This window comes from Alligator sinensis, unplaced genomic scaffold (genome assembly GCF_000455745.1).
Source record: "Alligator sinensis unplaced genomic scaffold, ASM45574v1 scaffold1130_1, whole genome shotgun sequence".
In the NCBI taxonomy this organism is placed as follows: domain Eukaryota; kingdom Metazoa; phylum Chordata; order Crocodylia; family Alligatoridae; genus Alligator; species Alligator sinensis.
Genome location: NW_005842358.1, coordinates 514,583 through 535,032, shown reverse-complemented (window position 1 = coordinate 535,032; position 20,450 = coordinate 514,583).

Here is a 20,450-nt window from a genome sequence, read left to right as displayed (position 1 = left end):
CCCTAGGCCACTGATCCCATGGGCTGCATGCTACATGAGCTCCCCAAGGCTGCCACCATTTGGCTAACACAAACCCCCTTTGCCATCACATGGACAGTGTGAGCCTCCAACCTGTCACTGCTATGCCTGCCCTCAGCCTTCCACTGCTGTGCAGGCAGCATGAACCCTCTCTGCCACATGGACAGCATACTCACTGGGTCCCTTCTAATTGTGCTGCCCTGCTGCAGAGACCCTGAATGCAACAGCAGGAGCAGCAATGGGGAAGTGGCAGCCAGTTGGACATCCATGTGTTAAGCGTTTCTTAGCCCCCTCTCCAGTGATCATCTGGAAGCTAACTAACTGCACCTTAATAGCGACGGCATAAAATGGATGGAGAGTAGTGGGGAAGTCTCTGCCCCATTGGGACTAAGGGACTATGCATTGGCTTACTCCCAGTCAGCATCCATTGCACTGTGGCCTGTTCTCTCTCTCTCTCTCTCTCTCTCTCTCTCTCTCTCTGCTGCAGAAGGGGTCAGCTGCAAGAGGAGGGCTGAAAAAGGGTTAATGCATAACCTGTGGTCTGATGATCATGGAGATGCAGGTTCAAAATGCAGCATATCCTGAGGAAAGCCATTTGCGAGCACCTGAAGAAGGAAAGGCTGATCACAAGCCACCAGCATGGATTTACAAGGAACAAATTGTGTCAACAGACTTGATCTTCTTTGACAAAGTAAATACTTGGGTGGATGAAGGAAATTCTGTGGGTATAATGTCTGGACTGCAGCAAGGCTTTTGACAAGGTCCCACATGACCTCCTCATAATCAACTTGCAGAAATGTGGGCTGGACAAAACTACCATAAGGTGGACAGATAACTGGCTCAATAGCCACAAACAAAGGGGTCATTACTAATGGACCCATGTCAGAATGGCAGAAGGTTTAAAGGGGACTTCCACAGGGGTCTGTCCAGTGCTGTTCAATGTGTTTATTAATTATTTGGATGTTTGGCATAGAAAGCTTCTTGAGCAAAAACTGGGAAGAAGTGAGAACACATTGGAGGATGGGAGCACAACTCAGAAGGACCTCAACAGATTGGAATGCTGGGCTGAAGCTAACACGATAAAGTTCAATGCAGACAAATGCAAGGTGCTACATCTGGAGAAGAATAATCAAAAACACAAATACAAAATGCAGGATACTTGGCTGAATGGCAGTACTATGGAGAAGGACCTGGGAGTCTTGACAGATCACAGATTCAATATGAATCTGCAGTGTGATGCAGCAACACAAAAGGCAAATGCAGCTTTAGGATGCATCAATAGAAGCATTAAGCAGAAGATGAGAGAGATGATAGTGCCCCTTGGCACTGGTTAGGCCTCATCTGAAGTACTGTGTGCAGTTCTGAGCACCACATTTTAAAAAGGATGTGGAGAAGTTAGAGAGCATGCAGAGGTGGGTGACAAGGATAATAAAGGGCTTAGAAAGCGGGTCATATGAGGAGAGGCTGAAGGAGCTAGGCATATTCAGCTTGCAGGAAAGGTGCTGCTTAATAGGGGGCATGATAGCAGTCTTCAAATACTTGAAGCGCTACTATAAAGAAAAGGGAAAACACCTTTTCTCTCTTGCTGCAGAGAGTAGGATGCAGACCAATAGTCTCAAGTTGCAGCAAAGTAGGTTGAGGTTGGATATCATTAACAATTTCTTTATTGTTATAATAGTGAGGCACTGGAATAAAGTGCCTAGGGAAGTTGTGGACTCACCATCATTGGAAGTATTCAAGAACAGGTTGGGCAGACACTAGTTGAGGATGATCTAGGCATAGGCTAGATGTTCTATTCAGGTTTTTCCCATGCTGGTTGACCTTGTACCCCATTTCTGCTATATGTGTCAGGGTGTTTAAGCCTCCCTCATAGATACTGGGTGTTGGCTATAGCCATGGCTGGGGATTTTGACTGGGGTATGCCAACACTCCTGCGGGGACCCAAGCCAGAGGTTCTTGGCTAGAGGGTCTTGACCCTCTGCTCAAGGTCAGACCAATCACCATATTGGGGATCAGGAAGGACTTTTACCCCATGGTCAGATTGGTATGGACTGTAGGGAGTTTGCCTTCCTTTGTAGCAGGAGGCATGGCCCTCTACTTGGGATCTGTCAAGCATGTATTAACAACCTTTTAAGAGAAGCAGAATTGGCTGCAGTGGTTCCCCTGGTTTACCTGTGGCTGAATAGGTTATTGTGTCTTGTGTTGTGTCAGGGTTGATGGTAGTCTTACAAAGAGTTTAGATTATGGATTGTGTGGCAGGACACCTTTGGTGCCTGTCACTTTTGTCACAACCCAAAGTTGTGATTTTTGTTTTGTGTGTGCTTTGGCACTGCTAAATTATTTTTCCCGCTAAATTGCAGCTTCTTTGCACGGTGGAGTTTTCTGCTGTAAGGAGAACCCCCTGTGCAAGGGAGAATTTCCCGCCAATTTGTAGCTTTCTTTGCATGATGCATTTCTTTTTGCATCTAAGAAATGCTCGGTGCAAAGAGTTCCCGCCATTTGTATTATAATTCGAGCCCCATTATTGGCTTGCGTGAAATTATGCACACGTGGCGGCTAGTGATTGGCTTGCTAGCCCTATAAAAAGCTTGAGTGGTTTCCGCCCAAGTTGGAGGACTCCACGAACACCAGGAGGAGGAGACTTCACGCTGTGTGAAGATCTCTAAGCGCTGCGGAGCCTATTGGACCCAGCGCATTTAAAGCAGGCAACAGGGGTCTGATTAGCCTCTAGCCTCTCCCCGTCACCGAGCGCAATCCTCGACGTATCCCTCTTCCCTGTGCACAAAAGGACCCACGGAGCCTAGCAAACTTCGTGTGAGTCTATTCAGAGCTCTTTGGTTCGAGTACTTTCTTCGGTTGGCGCGACGGGCTTGCGGTTTAGAGCCTCCAACCGGACGGGCTAGAAGAGTGTTCACGGGAAGGAACTCTAGTCCACCTCTCATCTTTTCTATCTGTAACCGCAACTCAAGCAAGTTTTCCAGCCTACACCGCGACCATCTTCGGTGTAAGTAAAAAATCTTTAAATCAACCATTACGCATCCGTGCCTAATTCTAGCGTGTCGCCCATTCTCTCCGACCCCGCGTGCCCGGGCTGCTGGCCACAGAGCACAGAAAGGGCCCGGATCGCTCCCGGCCCGCACAACTTTAAGGACCAGAACAGGCAGCACTACATCCTGGAGGTGGCTGCACTTCCAATCAGGAGTCACATGGCCAGCAGGAGACCACCTGATTGGGAAGTGGGACCAGCTGCCTGATATAAGAGCGGGCCCTGAGCAGCAGTACCAGCAGTTTGCTGGCTGCAGCTGTAGGGAGAACATCACCCGGGTGGAGTTGCTGGTCATATAACATCTTGGAGGTACAGAGCAGGAGCTATGGGGATGGCAAGAGGTTCCTGGTCCTGGGGAATGACCAAAAACAGTACCCTGCTAGGGTAGGATGTGGTGGGGCTGCCTGTGGCAGGGTGATCCCCAGGAAATGCCACACCAGTTGCCTCCCTAGTGCAAGGTAATTATGGGGTGCCTTATAGCCCCAGCCCCCACAGTCTGGTGGGTAACCCCAGAGTAGGGATAGGAATGGGTCCAGGCATTATCATCAGGCCTGAGGCCCGAGGGGCATAAGGCCCTGAGGCCCCATTGAGAGGGCAGAGGAGTAGCCCTAGTGAGGGGGTGGAGGAGTGGCCCCAGTGATGGGGCGTAGGGTGGATATTTAGGCCACACAGAATAGGGTTCACAGGAGCAGCCTGAAGGACTGTGCAGAGAGCGCATAGAGTAGGGTCTGTGTAGGTGGGACTGAAGGACTGCACAGGGGTGTACATCATAGGGTCTAAGCAGGGCCTGAAGGACTACACATAGACTGGCCCCAGTAATTTAAGTGAGCCCCAGTGAGGGGGTGTGAGTTTAGACCCCAGTGAAGGGACATGTGAGAATGTCCTAGCGAGGAGGCATAAAGGTCAAGGTAAGTCTATGGATACCTGAGGCCAAGTGGTATGGCTCAGCAAGGGAGCCAAGGGAAGTTTGTTGATTTTGGATTCCATCTGCAAGGCCTGGGCACAGAACAGGGGAGGTCAGAGCCGTGTATAACACCTAGGCATTAGGGTATTAAATGGGCCACCTCCCACATTTTAACACCTAGTTTAATACATCAAGTCATGACAGGAGAGACAGGGCAGACAGCCCTGAGCAGATGGGCAGGCCGACTTTGTGCCCGGCCTCAGGACATCCCCCTGTCACAGATTGTATGGGATTATTTGGATAGGGAGGATCCTGCCTCAGGCAGGGAGTTGGACTAGATGACTTCTGGAGGTCCCTTCCAGACTTACTTCTCTATGATTTCTATAAAAACTATTCTGCACTAAAGGGTCTAGAATCCAGATGTCCTGGTCCCTGTACAACTGTCCTAAACACTAGGCTGTTGGGCAGGAAATATAGGAGTACCCTCCTCCATTTTGTATCTGGTGGGTACACCTCACAACACAAAATAGAACCTGAAACTGTGTATAAGTGCTAAAACTTGCTGCTACACGGCTTCATATTTGCCTTTAATGTACTTAAAGTGAAATAGAATTTAGCCCTCATTCTTCAAAGCCCTTGTAAAGAATTATACACACACGAGATACAAATTATACACGCAGGCAATTTTCCCAGATGAGCAAGATCCACTATAGCAACTTCATCATTTCCAATATTTTAAATTTCATGATGTCTTTCTAAGCAGTCCTTACAAGTCTTTCTTTCCCAAGGTAAAACTAAATAGAAGAATTAATTAAAACTATTGGAATTAACATTTTCAGGAATCAAAAGGGTGAAATCCCATTAATGTAACTTACTTTTATAAATTAAATTAGTTCTCTTTGCTGGAAACAATTTAACAAAAATGAAATCTTTATTTACATATCTGTAGAAAGAGCAGACACTATTCAAATGACTATGTTAAGGCTTCTCTTGAAAAAACTTCACTAATTTATAGTCTGACTCTGCTCTTATTTATAATGGTTTGAATTTAGAATAGTATATTTATTCATTTAGTTACTTAGATGTGTATTCCCCTTCACCTCTGTCAAAAAAAGCTTACAGTTGCTGAGGGAAGCTGAAAGCAACAGCATTACACTGATGTAAAACTAGTAAGTTAGAAAATAGGCCCTGTGTTCTTTAGAGGCCTATTAAATTGTTGGCTGCCCCAGTTCTTGCTGAAAGCAACCTCTCCCAGACTAAATCTACAACTTGGAAAGAATAACTGAAACCTGAGTTCTTCTTGGCCTGATTCTCTACTCAGCTTTACTGGTATTAAAACAGTGTGGAAATCAGGCCCATTATATATGTAAAAATGGTGACATTTATTTATACATATAATGTATGTATCAGTTATGTCTATAAGTATGAAGACATATTGCCCCAAATTTAGCATCCTAATTATGCAAAAATGAAAACAAATAATGAGTAGGGGCAACATACAAGTAAAGTGACTGAGTAGAATCTTTGTTAGACATTTTGTGAACTCTTTTTGAAATAATCTATTTAAACTTTCCTCCTCTATGCTTAAAAGTTTTTAAAATAAAATCTATTTTGTGCAAATCTATTTTGCCTAAAAAACAGCAGCTTAGATGTAGCAGACTAGAGAAGAAGCTAAAGGAAGATGATTACATACTGGACAAATGTAGATGCTGGCAAAACCACTAACCCTAAGTAAAAATATGTTTTATGCATGGTGTTTCCACCTTTGAATGGGTTCTCAAGCATATTGTTAGTGTTGGTGAACAATCATTAAGATCTGTTTCACAGTACAAATGACATAGAGAGGAGAGTCACAATACAAATGATATGTTAGGGTCTTTGTTAATCTCATGGATCCCTCTATACATTACTAATGTCATGATTAAAGTGTTAATCATGGCATAAATGTCAATGGTGCTACATGTAAACCCAATTTAAGGCACCATAAAATGGCAGACCAGCCATAAAAATGTTCCACAAATACTGTAGAAGATTTTTATGACTGATTTGCATGGCACCCTAAATTAAGCATGTGGTATGTCCGCACACCAAAGCTCTCCAGGGCAGATGTCCAATGATCAGATGATTGGAACCAGCCCAGGACAGCTCTGATCTCCACTCATCCTGCTGACCATAGTGTTGGTATTGGCCCCCAGGGCAATCCCTGTTGTTCAGCTGATCCCAGAGCAGCCCTGATTGAGGGAGGAGGAAGGGAAGAGTCAGAGGCTATCGGAGGAGATAGCTAAATGTGGCATGGCAGGCGTCGCAATTATTTGGATTGGGCATTAGATCCCATCACACCATTAAATCAACATGTTCCAGAGGCCTTGAATATACATAATACCCAGCAGGCATATTGAGTTATCTGCTGCAATATTATAAAGGATCCTCTGATGCTATAACCACTACTGTCACTCCCATATACTTGTTAAAGACCACTTGACAGTTTTGAAATAAGCACTCTATTAACTGAGTCTTTCATACACATTCAATAAAGAGTGATGTAAACTCCTGTTTCATTCAGAGTCCATCTAGCAATAGAAAAAGGCCATGTATTTAATGCATGCTATTTCAGTGGTGCTGAATGCTATCATTGCAAGCATATGGGTCGCATTGAACATGTGTTATTGAATGAAGCAGTTGGAGCAGTTTTCCTACATGTGTATTGTTCCTGGCTTGTCCACAATTAGAATAATTAGAATATAGCAGCTGCTTTTCTTTTAAAATAACTCTGAATAAATGTGTCCATACCCAGAGGTGTTTCTTTGCACTGGTTCTGAAAAACCTACAGTGCTTGGGATGATATACTTTGATAGATGTGAAGCTGATATATAATAATGTTAGAAATACTAAAATGTAATAATTGTTTGAACATTTTATGTGACAAAGCTAGTGAAGGTAAGCTGTTACATATTAGGTTATTAGAATTTCTAGTGTGACTGTATTGATCTTTCTGCTGGAAATAATGGAATGTACATAACATACACATACAGTATCCTGCAGAAGGCAGGATAGGGCAGAACCCTGTAATAGGGAACCAGAAGGCTCCTGTTACTTTAAACAGATAGTTTTAAACAGATAACCCAGCCCAGCAGGGGAAGACAAACTGGGCATCGGGCCCAAAGTGTAGGTGGCTGCAGAGCTAGCAAGGGGCAGAGCTTAGGAGGCACATAAGGCCATTGCCTGAGGCTAGGTAGGCAATCTGCCCCTGCAGGCAAAAGGGAGAACAGCTCCTCAGTGAGATGGCTGTAGGAGATGGACAGCCTGGCACCCAAACTGCCATAGATAGCCATAAGAGAAAAGTTAAGGGGGACTTATAGCTTGTGGGGAAAAGTACTGAGCCAGCCTGGGGAGGATTTTGTTATAACAGCCATTGTGGTGGTGTTTATGTTTTGATTAGGCTTACTAGTAGATTGGGTTGTGACTAATAGGCAAGGAGGAGATCACAAAGTACCAGAGAGGCACATGGGGGGAGGGGGGGCGGGTTCAGCCTGCCAGAGGCAGGGTGCAAGATGCAGCAGTGCCCCAGGGACATATAGTGTTTTAAAGCCCTGCCAGGGGTTGGACTCACAGCATGGCCAGGCAGCAGCCCTGAGGGCCAAAAGCCTGGACAGAAAAGGAGATGGGGCCAGAGGCCCAGTGCCTGAAAGGGGCAGAGACAGGGCCAGGGGCCCAGTGCCCAGAGGGTGGAGACAGGGCCAGGGACTCACACCCAAGAGAGGTGGAGACAGGGTCAGGGGTCTAGCACCTGTGAAGGGTAAAAACAGGGCCAGGGCTCCAGCACCTGAGAAGGGCAGAGATAGGGCCAGGGGCCCAGCACCCAAGAGAGCTTGAGACAGGACCAAGTAGCGCCTCCTGATATCTAGCCTGAATCTACCCTCTGCCAGCTTCTGACCGTTATTTCTTGCCACTCCTGGTAGTGCCCGGGGGAACAGGGACTCTCCCAGTGCCTGCTGGTCCCCCTGGCTAGTTTGTAAATGACCACTATATCCCCCCTCAGCCTTCTCTTGTGGAGGCTGAACAGGTTCAGGTCCCTCAGCCTCTCCTCGTAGGGCCTGCCCTGCTGACCCGCAGTACTCCAACTGCGGCCTGAGCAGTGTCGCATAGAGGGGGAGGATCACCTCCTTGGATCTGCTTGAGATGCATCTGTGGATGCATGACAAGGTGTGGTTGGCCTTCCTGACCGCATCCCCACACTGTTGGCCCATGTTCATTTTGGCATCAATAATGACTCCAAGATCCTTTTCTGCCTCTGCACTGATGAGAAGGGAGTTCCCCAGCCTGTAGGTATGCTGCTGGTTCTTCCGCCCCAGGTGTAGCATCTTGCACTTGTCAGTGTTGAAACCCATCCTGTTCTCATCCGCCCACCCCTGTAACCTGTCTAGGTCCAGTTGCAGCCTATTCCTCCCTTCTAGCGTGCCCGTTTCTCCCCACATCTTAGTGTCATCTGCGAATTTGAACAGGGTGCTTTTTACACCCCTGTCCAAGTCACTGATGAAGATGTTGAACAGTATGGGCCCGAGGACCGAGGCCTGGGGGACCCCCACTGCCCACAGACCTCCAGGTCAAATAAGACCTGTCCACCACCACTCTCTGGGTGCGGCCCTCCAGACAACTAGTGACCCATCTGACAGTGTAGGCATCGATGCCACAGTCACCTAATTTCTTAATGAAAATGGGGTGAAAGATAGTGTCAAAGGCTTTTCTAAAGTCCAGAAAGACTAAGTCCACTGCTACATCTGCATCTAAGGATATTGTGACCTGGTCATAGAAAGCCACCAGGCTTGTCTGACAGGACCTGCCTCTAATGAACCCATGTTGGTTGCCGCTAAGCATAATCTCCCCTGATGGCCCCTCATGGACATGCTCCAGGATAATTCTCTCAAAAAGCTTACCCAGGATCGAGGTAAGACTGACTGGCCTATAGTTTCCTGGGTCCTCCTTCCTCCCTTTTTTGAAAACGGGAACAACATTGGCCCTTTTCCAGTCCTCTGGCACCACACCAGAGCACCATGCATGCTCATAAAACCATGCCAGGGGTCCTGCAATGACCGCTGCTAATTCCCTCAGCACTCTGGGGTGGAGATCCTCAGGACCTGCTGATTTAAATACATCCGGTCCCTCCAGAAGTTCCCTGACTAGGTCCTCACTGACCATAGGCCTGGGTATGCCTCCCTTAGGTCCTACGGGGGTCCCTGTGGCGGGGAGGGGTGACCCGGTCCCTGTTCAGAAAAATGGAGGCAAAAAATTGTTAAATAGGTTAGCTTTGCTGTCTGATGCAATGACCAGATTTCCTAGCGTGTCCTGCAGAAGCCCTACATTACCCAGAAACTTCTTTTTACCCGCTATGTATTAAAAAAGGACTTCTTGTTGTCCTTGATCTGGGTAGCTAGTCCCAGTTCCATCTCCACCTTGGCCTTCCTGACCGCCCCCCTACAGCCCCAAGCAGCCGAGGCATTCCTCCCTGGTGATGGCCCCTCCCTTCCATTGGGTGTATGCCTCCTTTTTAGCTAGGAGACGTTCCCATATGCTTTTGTTGAGCCATGGGAGCTTTTGCGCTCTCTTGCCCCCTTTGATCCATGTTGGGATTACCTCCCTTTGGGCTTGGAGGATCGTCTCCTTAAGAAACAACCACTCTTCTTGGACACCCGACTCCCCTCCCCTCCAGGACCTCAGTGCCTCCCCGACTAGTCTCCTTACCTCATTGAAATCCTCCCTCCTGAAGTCCAGGGCTGCTGCCTTGCTGCAGGCCTTTGCCACCTTGCGCTGGATGGTAAATTCCAGTAGGCGACGATCACTGTCACCCAGGTGGTCGAGCACCCACAGACCCCTCACTAGGTCGTTGTCCGTGGCCAGGACCAGATCCAACAAGGCATCTCCCCTGGCAGGGCTGTGCATCTCCCGAGTTAGATGGAGGTCCTGTATCTCAGCTAGGAACCTACGTGAGTGGTCAGATATGGCTGACTGCTCTTCCCAGCAGATGTCTGGAAAGTTCAGGTCACCCATGATGATCACATCCTTTGACCTAACTACCTCCGTGAGCTGACTTAAGAATTCCCGGTCTAGTTCTTCCCCTTGGTTGGGTGGTCTGTAGTAGACCCCCACTGTTAAGTCTCTTTCCCCTCGACTTCCTTGTATTCTAACCCAGAGCACTTCAGTCTGCCCCTCCTCTGACCCAGTGCTATTCATTGAGGATGTGTATTTCTCCTTGACGTAGAGTGCCACACCCCCACCTTTCCTCCCTGTCCTATCCCTCCTGTACAGCCAAAACCCTTGATATTCACCGCCCAGTTGTGCGTTGGGTCCCACCACATTTCAGCGAGCCCCATTATGTCTGGGTTGGTGTTAGGTAGCAGGAGAGTAAGTTCCTTCTGCTTGTTCCCCATACTACGAGCATTAGTGTAGAGGCATTTGAAGCCTCCTGAAGATGCATGCACTGGCCCCCCAATCTCAGTACTACCCGGGTCCCTGTTGCTTTCCTGGGTATTTGTTCTCCTCATCGTTGGTCTAGCCTTGGCTGTTCTTGTGGGTGATGCTTGGTTTAGTGGTCCAAGGCTTCCTCCAGCCTCGTCTTCCCCTTCCCCCGATGAGCCTAGTTTAAAGCCAACCGGAGGAGATCAGCCAACCTAGAAGAGAACACACGCTTACCTTTGGGAGAAAGGTGAAGCCCATCCCACCCGAGCACGTCTCTCATCCTGATGTGTGGGTCATTGTCTAGGAAGCCGAAGCCCGCCTCGAGACACCATTCCCAAAGCCACAAGCTGACCTCATTGATGCAGGTCTTGTGTCATCTTCCACGTCTGCTCACTGGTAGGACAAAAGAGAATACCGCCTGCGCCCCTATCTCCTTTAGCATGCCCCACAGAGCATGGTAGTTCATTATCAGGTGATCAGGGCTTCTCCTGGCTGCATCATTAGTGCCCACATGGATTAGGATCATGGGATAATAATTAGTCGGCTGGATCATGGCCTGGATCATCCCCATCACATCCTGAATCTTTGCTTTGGGCAGGCAGTAGACCTCGCATGTCGAGGGGTCTTGGCGACAGATGGGATACTCTGTACCTCTCAGGATGGAGTCTCCTATGACGATCACTCGATGTTTCCTCCTCCCAGTCTGCTTAGCTCCTTCAACCTGTTCAGAGTGTGGAGAGTGTGGAGTTGCCTCCTCTCTGGAGGTTACCTCCTCTCCGTCCTTCTCCTGCAGTGTCACCAGGACCTTGTACCTGTTCTCCAGCCGGACTGGAGGAACTGGTACTGCACTGTTGCGAGCAGCCCTGGTTCTGGAGGGGACCATCTGCCACTCTGCTGTGGAGGGCACCTCCTGAGGTGCTTCTTCCTTAGATGCATGGCCCTGCAGGGAGAGAAAATACCCATCAACTTCATCCTTCACCTCCCTGATTCCCCTCAGCCTGCTAACCTCCTCCTGGAGCTCCCTCACCTGTGCCTCCAGGGCCCTAAGATGGGCACCTGCAGGACAAGTGTGGGGGCCCCCATTCCCTGTCCCCCTGGCCCTGCTGGGCATCCCCTGCAGGCCAGGGAACAGGGGGATTACCAGCTCCCCCATGGGCTCTCTCTGAGGGGAGGCCTCAGACAAGCCCCAGGTAGGCAGTACCCCCCAGGCAGGGGCCCTAGCAGCACTCCGCGTCCACACCATTTTATAAATGGTTATTTATTTATATTTTTCTGTGGTGCCTTTGCCCTACCCTTGCTGGAGTCTCCCTCCTGGCCCTTCCTGCTCACCCGCCGGTGCAAACGCTGGCACAAACGCCGGTGCACTCTGTTCACGTGGCGCAGCTCGGGAGCACGGCTCCTTACTGGCTCAAACAAAATGGGATCCAGGGGGGCTTCCCCTCCGGATCCAGCTCAGCTGTGCTGGCTTCCTCTGCCCCACTTACCTTTGGGGGATCAGCTGTTGCTGCCCCTGCTGCTGGCTCCAGTGCTGCATCCACCTCCGCCTCCACCTCAGGTCAGGTAAGGGGGCACACGTGTGTGCGGGGACACAGGTGTGCCCCAGTTCCCTCCACTCCTCCTGGCTCCCAAGTGCCAGGGGCTACGTCAAACTGTGGCTTTTAAAGGCCGCGGTTTGAATTTCCCTCTGCTGCCCCAACAGCCAATCAGGCACTCTGGTCTTCCCGGAAGTGCCCACCAGCAGTCCCACCTGCTATGTTCCCCCGCTGGGGGGATCCAGTGCCTCCAGTGCCTGTGCCCCGAGGGTTAGCCCCAGGGGTGCTCCCTAGCCTGGAGGGACAGTCCCCCCCAGCCCTCCGCCTGTTTGCATGCTCTGTTCGCATGGCACGGCTTGGGAGCGTGGCTCCCTACCGGCTCAAACTAAAAGGGATCTGGGGGGCTTCCCCTCTGGATCTGGCTCAGCTGTGCCGGCTCCCTCTACACCACTTACCTTTGGGGGATCAGTTGTTGCTGCCCCCGCTGCTGGCTCCACTGCAGTATCCACCTCCACCTCGGGTCAGGTAATGGGGCACATGTGTGTGTGGGGACGCACGTGTGCCCAGTTCCCTCCGCTCCTCCCTGCTCCTGGCTCCTGAGAGCCAGGAGGACAGAGGGGATCTCTCCCTGCCCTGCAAAGCACCATGGGATCCCGAGGGTCAAAGGATCCCAGCAAGATAAACATCCACATGTCTCTTAAAGGAGTCCAGAGTAGGTGCTTGCACCACCTCTGGAGGCAGTCTGTTCTAGGACATTGGGGCTCAGACAGAAAACAACTTCTTCCTTATGTCCAGTCTGAAACAATCTTGGAGGAGTTTGTGACCATTTGACCTTGTTGTCCCATGGGGTGCTCTGGTGAACAGGCATTCCCCCAGATCCTGATGTACACACCTTACATACTTATAGGCAGCCACCAGGTCCCCCCGAGCCTGCGCTTTTCCAGGCTGAAGAGTCCCATGGCTCTCAGCCTCTCGTCATAAGGCCTGTTCTCCTGCCCTCTGATCATGTGTGTGACTCTCCTCTGGACTCTCTCAAGCTTCTCCACATCCTTTTTAAATTGTGGAGCCCAGAATTGGATGCAGTACTCCAGCTGTGGCCTCACCAAGGCCAAGTACAGTGGGAGGATGGCATTCTGGAATTTCCTTGAGAAGCATCTGTAGATGCAAGCCAGAGTTTTGCTCACTTTACCAGCTGCAACATTGCATTGGAGGCTCATATACATCTTGTGGTCAGTCATGACCCCCAAGTCCCTTTCAGCTGTGCTGCTAGCAAGCGTAGCACTACCAAGAGTGTAAGCATGCAAGATGGAGTACTTTGCATTTTTCAGTGTTGAATGCCATCAGGTTTTTGTTCACCCGTTTTCTGAGCCTATCTAGGTCAACCTGGATCACCATCCTATCATCAGGTGTGGATGCTTTACCCCAAAGTTGGGTGTCATCAGTGAACTTGGCCAGTCCACTTCTGATAACAATGTCTACATCATTAATAAAGATGTTAAAGAGTATAGGTCCAAGAACAGAGACTTGGGGGACCCCACTGGTCACGGCACACCACGATGATTTACTTTTGTTTATTACCACTCTCTGGGTCCAACCTTGGATCCAGTTCTTGGACTGTGATGTAGCCGAGGCTGCAGTTGGCCAATTTTTCCATGAGGAGATCATGGGACACCAGATCGAAGGCTTTTTTAAAGTCAAGATATATGATATCAATCTCTTCTACCTTGTCCAGGTGATATATCACCTGGTCATAGAAGGAGATTAGATTGGTCAAGAAAGACCTACCTGCAACAAACCCATGCTGGCTATCCCTCAGGATGTTGCCATCAGCCAGTTTGTCAAGAATGATCTCTGATAATTTTTTCCAAGATTTTCCCCAGGATAGAGGTCAGGCTGATAGGCCTGTAGTTCTCCAGATCTGCTTTCCTCCCTTTCTTGAAGATAGGCACATTGGCCTTCTTCCAATCTTCAGGCACTTCCCCTGAGCACCACAAGTTCTTGAAGATTCATGCCAGTGGCTGAGCTATGATGTTTGCCAGCTCCTTAAGTACTCTGGGGTGTAAACTGTCTGGGCCAGCTGACTTGAAGGTGTCCAGCTTCTCAAGGTGTTCCTTCACATGGTCTACATTGATGTAGGGTAAGAATTCTCCCTCACCCTGGCTGTCCCGTACCATATTGAGCAGGGCCATCCTTTGGGGCTGCTGAAAAACTGACGCAAAATACCCATTAAGCAGGTTGGCTTTTTCCTGCATGTCAGTTGTTCCATTTGGTTTAGCAGGGGTCCGATGTTACCTTTTCTTTTCCTCCAGCTCCCTACATAACTAAAAAAGGACTTTTTATTGTCTTTGATATGTATAGCTAGTTGGAGTTCAGTCACAGCCTTGGCTTTCCTGGTTCACTCCCTACAGGTCCAGACCAGTACAGACTACTCCTCTTTTGAGGTGGTTCCATCCTTCCATCCTTTATAAGTCTTTCTTTTTAGATGCAGGAGGTCCACAAGTTCTCTGCAGAGCCAAGGGAGCTGCTGTGCCCTTTTGCTGCCTTTCCTCCAAGATGGGATAGACATTGTTTGTGCTTCCAGGATCACTCCCTTGAGAAGCAACCACTCATCCTGAACTCCCCTCCCCCTCAGGTCATGGTCCCTTAAGGCCTTGCCAACAAACCTCCTGAGCTTGTCAAAGTCGGCTTTCCTGAAGTCGAGGACATCTGCATTGCTGACTGACTTGCCAGCTTTATGGTGGATAATGAAAGTAATCAGCTCATGGTCACTGTCTCCCAGCTTCCCTTTGATCATTAGGTCACTGACTAGATCATCCCCCGTTGCCAGTACCAGGTTGAGCAGTGCTTTGCCTCTTGTCAGTCTATAGACTTCTTGAGTCAGATAGAGCTCAATCACACACGTGAGGAAGCTTTGCCACTATTCAGATTTGGCTGAGTGCTCTTCCCATGAGATGTCTAGGTAGTTGAAGTCTCCCATGACAACCATGTACTGGGAGCATACAGCCTCAGCCAGTTCCTTGGTGAATTCCTGGTCAAGCTCCTGATCCTGATTAAAAGGTCTGTAGTAGACTCCTACCATTGTGTCCCCTGTGCCACATTCACCATGGATTTTAACCCAGAGTCTCCAGTCATCCAGCCTGGATGCCAATGTCAGCTTGCAGGGACATGTAGCTTTCTTTGACATAGAGAGCTACACCCCCACCCCTTTTGTCTACACAATCTCTACTGTACAAGGTATATCCACCTATACCTGTGGCCCAATCATAGGTGAAGTACCACCAGGTCTCTGTTATCCCTATGAGATCGTAGTCATTCATCTTTAACTATTGCACACTTTGAGTATTTATACACGTGCTCCAGAAGTCGGGGGGATGCTTTAATTAGAGTGGTTCTGAGAGCCACTCTAATTAAAGTTCCCAAAGCATCATGTGTAACAACATCCCTGCACTGAAAAATGGCAGTGAGGGCACTTTAACTAAAACTCCAGGATATATATACTGGAACAAATAGAACAGTTTATTAAATCACAACAAATAACAGGTAAGTAAACAACACACCCACACAACTCCAGTCCCCACACTGACCCTTACCAATCCAACAATATAATTCTTATCTTATACTTACCCTATCTAAACCTTAATAACTCTAATCAACAACAATATAATATTCACTCAAGGATGGGGTAGACTTTATTGAGGGAGACGGGAAACTTTATTAGGCTCATGTCCCTGTCTCCGGTCTTCCGAGCACGGTCCGCTCCTCATGCAACCACTCAGTAGGGCTTACCTTCCCCTCACAAACAAGGAGAGGTAACCCACAATGAGGACAAGAGTGAGGGAGAAAAGGAATGGGTGATACTTACAATGGGAAGTAGAGGGCCGCTGCTTTATGTGGTACACACACCCGGAAGGAAAGAAACCTGGGGAACCCTAGCTACCTCCAGCAAAGATTTACCACAATGGAGAAAGGAGATTTATGGAGCTTCACAGGTCACTGGAATCCAGCACGGCATGCCTCCATGGTGCACCAGTCAAACTAATTAGTCACTCGATCCTCTCTCACTCCAGTCTCTCACCCAAGCGACACAACAACCAATTCTCTTACCGAACACTCTTCTCCAATCTAAAAGAGTCTCTCCATACCACTTTCATATTCAGTCACACAGACCTCTCAGTCAAGCTCTCAGTCAAGACATACCACACACCCACAGTCACACACCCCAAGCTGTCAATCAGAGCCCCTTTTATATGGGTAATGTACCCCATTCACTCAGGCTCTGCACCCAGCACATGGTGTGTGCATGACACTTCCTTTCAGCATCTTCACAGGTCATTGTCACTTACTTAACAGAGGGTGGGCCAAACAGAGGTCACCAGTTGCCCTACTTAGAACCAGACATAGGACCAAATAGCCTTAGCATGATCTCAGGCCCAATTTTCACTCTCAACAGTGCTGACTATCTCTTTCTATGTTGCGTGCTTATGCCACGGTTTTAATTCAAGCCCAGATAGTGGAGCCCTGGAGCAAACCTATTCTAATTCAGCCCCTGCCAGGGTCCTCTCTCCTCTGGCAGTGCTCTAGCCAGTTCCTTGACCATGCCAACAGGCAATAGCCACCCAAGACAGGCTTCCCTTACCTCCTCCCTCTCTGGTACCTCAATGTCTTTTAAATTTCCCACGGTGGTGTGCTGGGCTGACATCATCAGCCTCATGCCACCTACCCAGATCAAGAAGGAGCTAGAAAAGTGGTGCAGCTGTGTTGTGCACTTCTCCAGCCTGTACTCCTGTCCAGGTAAGTTTTGTTTGTTTATCTCTGACCCTGGTCTCTCCCAGACTGGGTCAGAATAGGCATTAAGGTGGCAGGGCTCATGTGGGCCACTCACACCGCCATAACCACCACCTTCATTTTTCGGATTTGGAGACACTGATACACGTGCCACTGGAGTCAGCTGGAGTGTGGTTATTACCATACAGCAGATTTGATTAATCAAGTCTGCTCCAACATAGTGTAATTACAGCACATCAGAGCAGACTTACTGCACATGTATAGGTGCTCTTTGGTGCTTGTGTGAAACACAAGACTGTTGAAGTTATCGTCCTTTTACTGGCATATATAATATTTAGGTATAGTTTCTGAATCAGGCTATCTCACAGCAAAGATGACCTTTATATATCTGTTCACAAGAACCTAGGATAATAAAACATCCACCAAAATGAGATTTAAAGTGTGGTATATACAAAACAAAGTATTTGAATATCTTTTTAATCCATTAGCTGTTGTAAAGTTTAAATAGGTGAAAAAGATGTTTCATAATTTCTAGCAGACTGGGCACATCTACTCAAGACACATTACTCACAGTAACCTAGTTTACTGCCCAGTAAGGGCGAGTGTCTACACATATACACCCTTACTGCACAGTAAAATTGGCTAATCACAATTAAATTTGCCACCTGAAAATGCAGGTAACAAATTTAATTGCAATTACTAACTGCACAGTAACAAACATGTTGTCGTGACCCAGCAGAACATTTGCTGCTGGGTCAGCCCAGCTACTAGGGGACCGGACTGAGGCCAGCCCCAAGGCTGCATCCTAGGAGCGTCTCCTGCTCCAGGGCTGGACAGCCATGAGGCACACATCACAGGCAGCCTGAGGGCAGTGCAGGCCCTGTGTACCACCCTGGGCAGCCCTGATATCCCTGTGTGCCTGGAGCCCTTGGCTGCTGCTTGGCCCTGCTCAGCCTTGTGGCTGCCAGGGCATCACTGTCTGGCCAGCAGGGTGCTGAGCAGTGTGCTACAGGCTGCTGTAGCCCCTGCCAGCCCTGTCATCTCCCCAGGGTTGCCTGGAGGCTGCTTTTGGCAACAGGACCACCAACACCTGTCGGTTGCAGACCCTAAGCAGCCTGCCCTGTACCTGCAGCTGCTGCAGGGGTAGCTTTTGCCATGTAGCTGCCGGTCCTGGTCCATCGCCTGTGCTAGGCACTGTTGGCAGCTGCCCAGGGCTGGCAACACGAGAACAGCCATGTAGGTGCCCAGAGAGCTGGCATAGAACCCACAATGGCCTTATCCTCATCCAGGCCCAGCACCACTTGTGTGTGCACACCCATGCCCTCCACTTGGGGCCCCAGGTGGGGCCAGGAGGAGGTTGGCAACTTTTTGACACACTGGGGCAATGCAGAGATGCAGAGGCAGTTTGAGCAGGGCAGGTGCTCGAACATACACATTTATGAGGCCTTGTTGGGTAAGATGTGGGACTGAGAGCACTTCCAGTCTGTGTGGCAGTGCCACATATAGGTCAAGGCCTTACAGGCATAGTGAGTCTGACCTTACAGGTCAGTGTGACTGACCACAATCATCAGTCCAGCCATGCCCGCAAGACCATTCCCTTTATGTGGCAACTGACCTGCATTCTGGCACCCTGGGACCCAGGCCACAACCATGCAATTCTTACCAGCAGGGGTGGCCTGTTTGAGAGCCTGCCCCACCCTGACCCCTCCACTATTCAGTGTCACACCCTGCCCCACCCAGCTCCCTGGCTGCTCAATCCACCAGCAGCTCAGGGAGCTGTGGCCAGCAGCTGCCTCAGCTACTGCATAGCCCCAGACCTCACCATGGGGAATAGCCAGCCATGTCACTGCCAGCCATCAGCAATGCCAGCTCCTCTCCAAGGGGCAACCCTGGCCAGGCACCAGCATTCCAGGCCCCACGGGCCCAAGACACCAGGCACAGCCAGACACCATCACTGACAGGGAGCACTGTGCTGAGCCACCAGCCTTGCCAGCTCTGGCTATGTGGTAAGCCCTGCGCTGGGGGAGGGGCTCTCCCCTCACCAGCCTCCACCCCTGCCCCCAGCTCCTGCCTCAGCCTCCCCGCCCCCACTTCTGGCCCTCCCACACTCCCCGGCCCCCTGTTTTCTGCCCCACCCCCCAGCAAGCAGACAGTTGGGAGACGGTGCAAAACTTTATTCAGCAGCCAATGCCCCTGCAGCTGGGTGAGCATGGGCCTCTCACACCTCGAGGGATCCATTGAAGCTGGTGGCAATGTCCTCCTCAGCAGCAGGAGGCAGGGGAAATGGATGTGCAGCACTGACACAGGTAGCCCTTCAGGCAGCGGCAGAGGTTATGGGACAGCCTAGGCTTGCCCCCCACATCACCGCAGCTCAGGATCCCAAACCGGGATGTGTAGGTGTGCCCAACCCACAAGAAGGATCAGTAGCAGCAGAGCTTAGTGGGTTAGGCACTCCTCAGCCTGCACAGGCAGCTCCTTGCACACCATCCAGGGCACACACAGCAGGTGTATGCTTGGATCTTGGGGGCAATGTGGTGGGGGACTGACCCTGGGGTGCCTCCCCAGAGAAGTACCATGCAGGGATGGCAAGGGCACAGGCAGCTTTTTATCCCAGTTGTCTGGGAGCCCTGCACCCCTCCCAAGCCCAGGAGCCGTATGCTAGGTGGCAGCACAGGAGAGTGGCTGGCCTGCAAGGTGGTGGAGGGGCAGAAGGGTCTGGAGCTACAGCAGAAGGTGCTGCCAGAAGCCTAGCCTGTCTTGCCCTGGGGGCAGGGCAGGGGAGCAAGGCTGCCTGTGGCTAGCACCCAGAGGCCTACTGGCCCCAGGAATGTGAACAGGGATAGGGGGCTCGGCCAGTGGACGCCTGGGCCCAGGTCTGCCATCTGACATACCATGTTCCCTGCATGCCTGACCCCAATCTGAGGCTGTGCAGCACACGGCCCCTGGTGTAGAGCATCTTATCTCTGAAATGTTGCAAACTCTCACAAAAGCCTTCTTTCTCCTGGGTCTGCAGGCCCAGCATCTGGATGCAGGGCAGACACCGCAGCATCCAGTGGGGATGCTGGCTACAGGTCACCACTACCGCTGGGGCCCTCCATATGTGCCAGCTGCACCAGAGGTCCATGCAGGACAGGACCCTCCTCCTCCAGCAGCTGGTGGTGGTGGCTGAGGAGTGGGAAGAGTGTGCTCAAGCCTGGTGGGAGGAGGATCTGGCACAGGAGGACAGGTGATGGACAGGTGGCACACAGACTGCCCTCTAGGTGCCCCCACTGCATGGCCCCCCACTCCAGGACTACACAAAAAACACACCTGTACACAGTTTCCACAGGAGGTGGACTTGGCATTCCAGGCTGAGATCCTGGCCCTGGAGTAGAAGTGAATCCAGGTCCTGCAGGAGCAAAATTCCATTCTGAACCAGGGAGGCTACAGAAATTGACCAGCGGATCCTGGATACCACCCTGAGCCTGGCAGTCTCGTGCATGCCACCCACTGCCTGGCCCCCCCATTCCTAGCTCTGTAGGCCTCTTGGCAGCCACCCACCACCCCACAGCAGGGCCTTACCTGGGCCTGGGAGGAGGTCCTCCAATAACTTCTGCCACCTGGACCCCGCCTTGGGTCCACTGCCAACTGCCCCCGCTGCCTGAGCCCAAGCCCGCTGCTCCACATGGGTGTGGAGCCGGAGGTGCCTGAAGCAGTGCCAGAACTGGATCAG